This window comes from Melospiza melodia, unplaced genomic scaffold (genome assembly GCF_035770615.1).
Source record: "Melospiza melodia melodia isolate bMelMel2 unplaced genomic scaffold, bMelMel2.pri scaffold_243, whole genome shotgun sequence".
NCBI lineage: Eukaryota > Metazoa > Chordata > Aves > Passeriformes > Passerellidae > Melospiza > Melospiza melodia.
The window spans coordinates 55,566-65,897 of record NW_026948569.1 but is presented as its reverse complement, the minus strand read 5'-3'; the positions used below and the strand labels follow the sequence as shown (position 1 = coordinate 65,897).

Genomic DNA, 10,332 nt, shown 5'->3' with positions numbered 1-10,332 from the left:
AAATATCTATTATTATATAAAAAGGTATTCTCTCCAATATATATAATATCTATAAATATAACAAATGAAAATTACAAATATAGATGTGAATAGAATTATGACAAACAAAATTATTTTTAAACTTTTAAATGTGTTTTAAATAAAGGGGTGTCTTTGCTTTTTATTTCATTAGAGGCAGGGTTTTATTTTAAATAATATAAGTACTATAGAAATGTAAATTGACACACAGAAATATATAATAAATATATAGAGATACAAAAATATAATACCAAACTATGAATAGAAATAGAAATCTATGTAACTAACATGAAGAGATGCAATATATAATATAATTTTTATTATACAGTAATATAAATTCTAAATATACATGCGACTATAAATATGAAAAATATATGATGGGGCCTCAGATCAGCACCAGGTGTGTGTGAGGATGATGGGGGCTCGGAGCAGCCCAGGTGTGAGCTGTTAGGATGATGGGGGCTCGGAGCAGCCCAGGTGTGAGTGTGAGGATGATGGGGGCTCAGATCAGCACCAGGTGTGAGTGTGAGGATGATGAGGGGCCAGGACGAGGCTGTTTTAGGGGGAGGCTTTGCCTCAGCTCCCTTTTGCATGGAACTGCTGAGTGGAGGGGTTTATGGGCCGCTCCCGGCGCTGTCTCATGGAAGGACTGCGAGAGCTTCCCACAGGGTCGGGGGGACACCTGGATCCGCGCTTGGGTACGTGGAGCATCGCTTAAAGGAGGTGCCGAGGGACAAATCTTTGTGCCGGGGAGCAGCAGCCGAACAGGTGAGCCCGTGTGGGTTTGGAGCGGGGAATTTTCTCCTTCCCCTTTGCAATTTCATCTTGCTAGTCCCTCCCCGGTTCCCCAGGAACAAAAATGGAGCTTATGAAGACAAAAGGAATTAAGGAGAAGGAAGCAGCTCCTCTTCTTTTATTGTCTGCGTTTGACCTGAGGGGATCCCTCTTGACTTGTGGATTTAAGGGTGTTGATTGCAGGAAAAGCTGCCTTTTCCAGGCTGTTAGGGGTATCCCGGGGGTGACAGGGAATCCTTGCGTTCTATTCTAAGGGGAATGGGAAAAGTATTCTTGTGGCATTATGGGTTTGATTTGAAGGCAGCCCACCCCATTTTCATCACCCTCGGGTTTAAATGGAGGGGGCAGCCCTTGTGTCCCTCCTTTTGAAGGGTTTGAATGGAGGTTGAAATCGCCCTTTCCCATCAGTCGAAGGCTTTCATTTGGGGAGCGCCCCTTCTTTTCTGCTCTCCTAGGGGGTGAAATTTTAGGGGAGAACGCATTTCTTTGCCCTTGTTGAAGTGAGGTGCGCCCCGTCTGCGGTTTCGGGGTTGGCTTGCGGGAAGCCGCAGCTCCGGCAGCGTTTGCAGGGCTGCAATGGGGCTGTGCCGCTGCATTGGAGGGCGCTTCTCGTGCCCGCGGCCCGGCCCGGAACGTTCCGGCTCGGGAGCGCTGCTGGCACGGCCCGGGCAGCTGCCGGGGCGCACGGGGGATTCGGCGCGGCCGGGCCGGCCAAGGGCGGCAGTGGCGGAGCCGCGCCGGTGCGAGCCGCGCGGAGCCGAGGGGAGCCGGGCCGGGCCGGCCAAGGGCGGCAGAGGCGGCGCGGGCGCTGCTGCGCCGGCCCGGGCGGTGCCGGCCGCTCCGTCCGCTCCGGGCGCGGGGCTCGGGCGCCGCCGGTAGCCCCGGGCCCGGTGCCGGCCCCGCCGGGCAGGGGCAGCGGGCGGGGCTCCCCGGGGCGGCGCCGGCCCCGCGTGCCGGAGCAGCCGCCGCAGGAGCCGCTTTCCTGCCGGGAGCCGCGCTCCGTCCGGGGCCGGCAGCGAGCGCGGGGTTCGGCCGCACCAGGTTCGGCGGTGCCGTGGCTCGGAGGCGCTTTGGAGGCTGGGTGGCATCGCTGGGTTTGGTTTGCAGCGGGTGTCCGCTAAGGGATACGGTGTTCTTCCTGAGGGGCACGGTTCTCGGTGCCGGTAGGGATGATAATGGTTTGTTTTGGATTGGGTTTTGTAGTCGGATTTTTTTTTTTTTTTTCCCGGGTATTATGTTTAGAAGGGAGCGCAGTGGTTTTTACGGGTCGTAGCGTGAAGCAGCGGTTCGCATTTTAATTCTGTTGCGGTGGCTTTTATTAGCGTGAGTGTGTAGTGTTTGTTTTGGGGGGCTTGAGGTAGCGTCCTGTCGTTCATAGCAGCGGGTTTTTAATCTTTATAATTGCATGTGTGTTTATCGTCTTCCAGGGCTTTTATTTGTTTGGTTTATTTGATTGTAGTGTATGTTTTATGGCTACGGGTAATTTGGGGGACATTGTTTATGGTTACGTTTGTCTTTAGTCTTTGTGTTTGTTTCTAGGTGGTATTTTTATTTTGATAGCTTGAGGCACTATGGGTTTATTCAGTTGGGAATAATTTTTTGGTTGCAGATTTAAGTTTATCTGGTTTTTGGTATTATTCCTGTTGTTGGTTTCTTTATTTTCTTGTTGTTGTTGTTGTTATCTTTTAATGTATTTGAGTATTGTTTATCAGGGTTTTCTTTGGGAACATGGGTATTTATATGGTGGGTTTTTAAAGTATTTATTTATTTGGGTAGTTAATTTCTTAGTTTTTAGTGGTTGAGATGTTTTTCCATTTTGTTAATTAGTTCAGGTTTTAAAGTTATTTTTACAGAGGATTGTTTATTCCTTGAGTTAGTGTAGAGGTAGAATTTTGTTGGGTTTTTTTTTTTAGTAACGTCATTCAGGGTGAGTGGCACTGGCTTGAGTTTAGTAGATTGGTTTGACTTTTTTTTAGTACTTTTTGTAATTTGCTGTGTGTGTTTCTATAGGATTTTCTTTTATTTTGGTTCCATTTTTCTGTCGTGATGAGAATTGTTATTGAAAAGAGTGTTCTTTGTTTTTTTGCTGACACTTGTTTGGCTGTTGGAGGTATCTTGATGTTTTTGGAAGACATTGGTGGGAATTTGACGCTGTTTGTTTTGTCGTTTCATTTAGGAATTGGATTTTAAATATGCAATTATGACTCTAACTATATTGAAACAAAAGAAATAGATGTGTAGCAATGGGAATGAGCCAATTTTATTTTTATATATTCGGTCAATTTTTAAAATTTAACATGTAACATAAGTCATTATATGTTACAATAAGTTATTCTAATTTTAATAGAGTATTGTGTATGTTTATAGATATATGAATAGAGAATATAAATGTAAATACAACCCAAACAAAAATACAAATATATAAATGTATTGCAACTATATGCAGATATATAAAAAATTAATATTAAATTGTAAATGTAAAATAACATAAATTGATACAATATATAATACAAGTAATACTGCATATTATATTTTATGAAAATATATTTTATTTTATGAAAAATATTATCGGAAATGGATATAAAATAGATATAAATACGGATGTGATATATCTATCTATCTATATCTATCATTTGTTGTATATTATGATAAATATTAATATAAAGAAATATTTAGGTAGTTTAAAATAATGGATGGTTTTGTTTTTTCTTTGCCAAAGCAGGGGTTTTCGTGTAAAAATTACAAATACAAATAATATAAAGGTAGAAATATAAGTATAGAAATATATCATAAACACATTAAAGATTTATATAAAAATTAGAAATATAAGGAAAAATAAGTTGTAGCAGTAGATATGGTAAATAATTTAAAAAATATTTCCCGTATATTTTTTGAATAAGGTGCATATTATATATAGTTATTAATATAATGCATCAATATAAACGATAAATATATATAAAATATCAACTATCTGTAAGAAGGAATAAAAGCTCTATGTCACGTGCAGCAGTAGAAAATTTCAGGCTCCCAGGGAATAAATAGTTTTCTTTAAATCATTTTCGTTTTGGATTTTTTTTTTTTTTACTCTCGGGTAGCCTGAAAGTTTCTACTGCTGCTTTTTTATTCTAAAGGTGGAAAGGTAAACCAAGATTAGAAATACAAGAAAGGGGAAGGGAAAGGGAAGGGAAAGGGAAGGGAAAGGGAAGGGAAAGGGAAGGGAAAGGAAAGGAAAGGAAAGGAAAGGAAAGGAAAGGAAAGGAAAGGAAAGGAAAGGAAAGGAAAGGAAAGGAAAGGAAAGGAAAGGAAAGGAAAGGAAAGGAAAGGAAAGGAAAGGAAAGGGGAAGGAAAGGAAAGGGGAAGGGAAGGGGAAGGGAAGTGGTGAAAAACAGAGTGAAAAAAGTAAAAAGAGTTGGAGGGAAAAAGAGAGGGCATTGGAGAGGAGCGGTGCTGCCTCAGGTCCTTCCCAGCCCTGGGGCGAAGGACCTGTTTGATGCCCAGGAGGGACTGCAGCTCCCGGTGGCGGGGGACGGAGCGGTGGCTGTCAGCCCGAGACTACAACTCCCGGCAGGCCATGCTGCTGGCGCGGCGTGTGACGCAACGGCTGACGCGGCACATGAGTGGCTGGCGTGCCAGGCGGCCGCGCGGGGCTGTGCGCGCGCAGCTGCCGGCGCCTCTCCCGCGCGGGACAGCGACGCTGGAGGGGCGCAGCCTCCGTCTGGCCGCCCGCCCGGAGCTGAGCAGCGCGGAAGGAGCGTCCGCCCGGTTCCTCGGCCGCACTCAGCGGTGCCGGGGGCGGGGGCGCTGCCGCCCGCCGATGGCGGAGGGCGAGGCGGTGCTTTGCTGCCGCGGGCCGGGAGCTGCAGGAGCCGCCCCGGGCGAGCGGCGCCGGGCGCTGCCGCGGTCCCGGTGGGGCGGCCGCCCTCGGGCTGGCGGAGGCGCCGGAGGAGCCCCCGAGCTGCAGCCGTCTCCCTCGGGCTGCTGCCGGTGCTGCGGGCGGAGGCGGCTCCGCCGCGTGTTGGGCGCTGCGAGCAGGGAGCGCTGCGGTATCGCCGGCATGACGGGGTTGCTGCCTGCGTTAGTGCTCGTGGCTCTTTGTGCCGTGACAGCGGATGGAGCGGCGCTGAGCGGTAAAGCCAGAGATGGCCGGGAGAATGCCCAGCGCAGGGAGCGGGCGGGCTGTATGCTTCGGATGGCACAGGTGCGAGCTGCAAAGTCACCCCCCCTTCCGCCCCTGCCCTCCCGAGCCCCAGGGAAAATGCTTTCCAGCATTGTCGAGCTTCTGAAAGACAAAACTTGTGATCTGACACTTGCATCCAGAAAAGGTTTCTGTCTAGATTAGCAAATGCCTCAATTGTTCTTGGTTACATCCCATGACCGGTTTTAGGCAGCGACTTTATAATGCTTTTAGGATTTTCTTGTACAATGGTGAGAAAATAGGCAGGTCTGATAGTGGTTTCACTTTTTGTTCTACTTCACGTTCCGTAAGATTCTTTTATGCAAGCACTTGTTTTAAAATTCTACTGTAAGCGTTTATGGTTCACTTTTTTTTTCTTTGCAGCACCCGTGACTTTTTTTTCCCTCTAAATCAGGAGTAAATATAGCTGAGTAAAATTACCTTGATTTTCTTCCTTCTTTTTTAACTGAATTGTTTTTATTAAAAATCCTATTTGAATATGTAGAAAAAGTGGGGATGTCTTGTAATATATCGTAGCTTTTCTTGTTTACAGGATACTCAGAAAATATGTCTCCCTTAGAGTCCCACAGAAACGTTCTCAGTGCGATCTCTATCAAGGTATGTATTTACAAGTAAGTGGTCTCTTTAGATATTGGCCTGTGAATTACCTTTTCCTGTAATACAGAGCTTGCGTTCTGTGGGTTATGATAAAGCTGTAAAACATGTCAAAATGGTTTTGCAAGTCTGAATCGTTGAAGGCAGCAAGAAGTGGATTTAGAGCCTGTTCTTGAGCAGACAAAGGGAAAAAGTGTGGCTTTGATGCTGAACTTGTCATTTTTCATTTGACTTGTCTTGCATTATTTAAGAGTAGAGAGAACTAGAAAAAGAGAGAAATCGAATTGGTTCTTGAGCACTCCTCAAATGCTCACCATGATCCAGTGTAGAGCCGAAGGGAAGGGTGATGGAACAGAGCTCTGTGCTTTAGAAGGAAATAAATTTAAAGCTGACCTCCGCACAGAGTCTCACTAACTTCTGTGGTTTTAAAATACAAGATAAGTTTAGGAAGTGTTGGAAGTTAGTGTTTTGGGAAAGAAATGGCAGTTCCACAGAACATTCCATTGAACAGAGGCTCTGGGAACGATTCATGTTGTAAGTGCTGTCACTGCAATCAGTTGGTGGTTCAGCCTTGAAACGTGCACCTGGCCTTCTATAAAGCACTGTTTTGTTTGCCTTTCAGTGCTATGAGTCTTGATCAATTGGAGAAGAGCCCAAGAGAAATTTTTCATCCCTTGATATAAAAGGTAGGAAGTGACTTTTTTGGTTTGGTTCTTTTTCTTTATTATTTTCTGGAAATAAAAGTAATTAAGTATAGGTACTACTGGTTTGTTTCTTCCAGTAGCAGGTGATAATAATAGTAGTAGTACTAGTAAAAATCATAATAGAAATAATAACAATAGTAATGTAATACTACTTAAACTGTCTTTATCCATTGGACTGGCCATTTCAAATCAAAACTTCTAAACACAAATCAAACCATCATCCTTGTAGAATCTTTCACAGCAGTGGGCTAAAGATCCTGGTTTTGTTGACAGCATTTATTGGTTCTGGAAGAACAAGAGGGAAGTACAAGCCTAACTACTTCTAGCTCACAGACCCATCCAGTGAACCCAGCTTTGTGTTTTGGTGGGCTTGTGATGACTTTGAAATCAATTGCTCATTCCAGTAAAAAAAATTCATGTTTTTTTGAACGTGACAGCAGAAATAACTTTAGGCACCAACTGAATAATAATAGATCACCAGTTTAAGTTAAAAATTCATGCTATACTATCAAAATTTAAAGGTAAATTATTATGTATTAGGTGATGGTATAAAGTGTATGTTCTAATGTGTAATGCAAAGATACATACGTACCTGAAAGTCCTTAGAGGAAACAAATTTTTATGTCTGCTGTTTGATTATTTACCATACGATATTTGGTTTCATTTCCCAGGAATCAGTGAATTTTAACTTTGGAGTCCCCTATGCTAAGGATGCTCAGCTTACAGGTGATGAAATGTTCAGTAATGGTGAGTTTTTCACCTTCTCTTTAATTGCTATGCTGATCTGAATAAGAAAAAAAAAAAACAAAAGCAAGGGAAAAAAAAGGATGGTTTATTATCTTTTACGCTGTTATGTTTGTTTCCTCAGTATTTGCTGCAGCTCTGCTTACCCAAGCTTTGGGTTCCTTCTGTCCCACTGGGAGTTGCCCAATTTGGTTGCATCTGGTGAAATTCACCCTGAGACCTTACAGAACCAGCTCCAACTACATGAGAGCCATTTGCAGTTCTCTCCAGACGCCTGGAGAATGGGCGACGTTTCTGAGGATCCGGCGAGCGTGCTTCTGTCAAAACTCAGTCTGTGAAATTCCTGGGGAAAACCCTTCTGTGTCCTGAAGGGTTCAAACTCTGGTGAGGATCCAGTTATCAGGTGCTCACCTGGATGGTTCCAGCTGCCAAAGGTAACACTTGTACTCTTGCCCTGTAGTTTACATCTATTGTATTTTTGTTATTTTGCAAGATTTTTTGTCTTTGCAAAATATTGTGCATTTCACTCTTTGGAACCTCTCAGATGGTTCTTTGGTGCAGCACCACCCCAGGGGACACTTGGCTGCTGTCCTGAAGGGGTTGGTGGCTAGAATTGTAAATCCTGGAGAGTTTGTGAGTCTTCTGTCCCCAGGGAGGTGTCATGCTTTGTTTACTTTTGTTCTGTTGGTTAGGCGCTGCTTCTCGTTGCAAGTATGAATTTCAAACTGCCCTGTTCTTATTTTAACTGTTTTCCTGGTTCTCTCCGCCCGGCAGGGAAAGACTCTCGTGTCCTTGTCGTCGGGCTCGGTGCTGTCCAAGAAGATACGGGGACTAAAAAAATCATAAGAAGCAAAATACGACTGCAGGGAAAAGAAGCTGGAGAGAACAGAAGGTGATATTGTTATCCTTACCCTGTATTAGAGACATCCGCTGCGCTTTGATGCTGGCAGCTGCCAGGGGCTTGTTAGCTCTTTGTAGGCAGGTGTAGGTGTTCACTTGTAGTTTTTTTCTCTGGACAAGTCAATTCAAACTTTGCTAAGCTTATATTTGCAGATTACTCTCTAGCACAGTCCAGCATGACATTTTTGAATGTTGTAAAAATACCATGTTACTTGGAAATTGCTAATGAAGAGAAGCTTTAGGGGAAGATAAGATTTCAGGGTTGGAAGATGTGAGAAGAATTTTGTGGGGACGTTAGACTGAAGTAAAGCACACTTGAAGCTGGACTGGCACGCTGGCAGGTCCCCTATTAAACAGTAGTGCTGAGATTAGCCTGGGGGTTGCCCGTTGTTTCTGTAGAAATCAATGTTTCCTGGTCTTCAGAGGGAAGCTGCTTTGAAAAGCTGGAAGGTGCAGCATGCTGACAATCCCCGTGCTTTGGATTAAAAGTAGATTTCAGAAGGGTCCTAAGCTTTTGTCTTTTCCTAGAAGTCGATGTAATCCTATCCAGGAGTTTTTAATTCTGTGTTGCCATGTCATCCATCAGAGCCCTGTTGTACTAATCTTCATACAAGTACAAAACAACAAATCAGACCCTGTCCCAACCACTTAGAGCCCAGAACACGATTTCCTCGGGCTGCCATTTGTGTGCCATCGGTACTCACCGTGGAAGGGAGCTGGGGATTGTTGCAGCTGTTGGGAACGAACTGCTTCTCGTCACACAGAAATGGAATTGGGACGACGCCTCGGCCAGCCCCTCTGTGCCATCGTCTCCTGAATCTGCAGCAGAGCAGTTCCAGTCCATCCGGGCACGTGCAATCCAGTTCCTGATGATCTGAGCACACAGAGCAGCGCTCAGCTGCTGTGGGGGGCTCAGGGAGGGCAGAGTGTGCATTGTCATCTTCCTGAACCTACAGACAAATCAAAGTGAGAAGCCACAGCGTGGAAATCAGTCACATATATGCTAAATAAAACTTGCAGATTTTTTTAAGAATTGTTGTTGCTTGTTCTTTGTTGTGCTTCAGTGCTTAGAAAACCTCCCTTTAAAATCAGTTAAATTCATCAGTTGAACCTTTGTTTGCAGACCTTCACTGAGCAGAATTCATTGCTGACTCAGTGCACGCTGTGCCGGCCTCCCGGGAGTGTGAGGAGCTCATGTGTGCTACTTTTTGCTTTAGGACGCTCTAAGGTATTTATTCCTTTTGGGATACATGATGAGAATTCCCAAGAGAGGTAGTTATAAAGTATGACATCGGGAAAAAACCTGTGTGGTTGGAATGTTGTTGCTGTCAAAAGTTAATTTTTTTTTAGCCAGTAGTTAGCTTTTTGCTTTATTTTTGTGGTATCAGTATTTTATTGTTTAAAAAATTGCTTCAAAATAACTTCTGTGGCTGGCCATCAGTACCTTGTTCAGATTTGCCTATTTGCTTGTAGCTAAAATGTTCACGTCTTGTTTATCATTCTATTTAAGAAACTGCTGCCCAGCCAACTAATAACTGAATATCTATCTGTCTGGGACATGGGGAGAGGATTTAGGTAATATCTTTGTTTCCAGAAAAGAGTTGTAGTGTAGTTTCTAAATAGAGGAGAAGAGGGTGAAGACTCTGGGCTCTGATGCCGTTGGGGCACCCCAAGGTCCCCAGGAGAGGGAGCCCCACTGGGGTGCAGGAGCAGATGTGTTCTCATGTAATATAGAATAAATTATAAATATAAATATGAAAATTATAAATATGAAAATATTTTTTAAAATCGTTACATAAAGCAGGCTTTTTTTATTTGTCAATAGGCAGGGTTTTGATTATAAAAATTATAAATACAAATAATATGAAGGTAGAAATGTAAGTATAGGAATATATCATAAATAAATACAGATATATATATATATATAAAAAGTTTAAAAACAAGAAAAAATTAGTTGTAGCAGTAGATATGATACATAAATAATAATTTAAATCCATTTCTAGAATTTTATGTATATTATATGTAATTAATAATACACTGCATCAAAAGAAACTAACTATAAATGTGCGTATAATTATACTAAGTATAAAAATATTTCAATATCGTTTGAAAGAAGGTGGTTTTTTGTATTTATTTGGCTAGAGATGGGGGTTTTATTTTGAATAAAAGAAATATTATAGAAATATAAATCTAAATATAGAAATATACAGTCAATATAGAAAGATATTTATAAAAACACGAACGAACGACGCCGCCTTCGGCCGAATGCAACGAGCTCAGCCGAACCAAGGCGAGACCGGCCGAACCTGACGGCCTCGAGCGAACCGAGGCCAGGCTTGCGAGGCTGCCTGAACCGAGCCGAGCTCAGCCGAACCGAGCCCG

The 10,332-nt window shown here is 43.4% G+C and overlaps 1 long non-coding RNA gene across 3 annotated transcripts; it reads left to right on the top strand.

The window, feature by feature from the left end:
- Window positions 1-4,731: 4,731 nt before the first annotated feature.
- On the top strand, window positions 4,732-8,983 carry LOC134433748 (uncharacterized). Of its 3 annotated transcripts, none has more exons than XR_010031705.1 (7): window positions 4,732-5,011; window positions 5,541-5,605; window positions 6,225-6,288; window positions 6,978-7,053; window positions 7,175-7,434; window positions 7,825-7,942; window positions 8,537-8,983. It is a non-coding gene; the product is annotated as an uncharacterized LOC134433748 (long non-coding RNA). The 3 variants fall into 3 exon arrangements; XR_010031704.1 differs by having other exon boundaries at window positions 7,175-7,484; window positions 8,603-8,983; XR_010031703.1 differs by having other exon boundaries at window positions 7,175-7,484.
- Window positions 8,984-10,332: the final 1,349 nt, after the last annotated feature.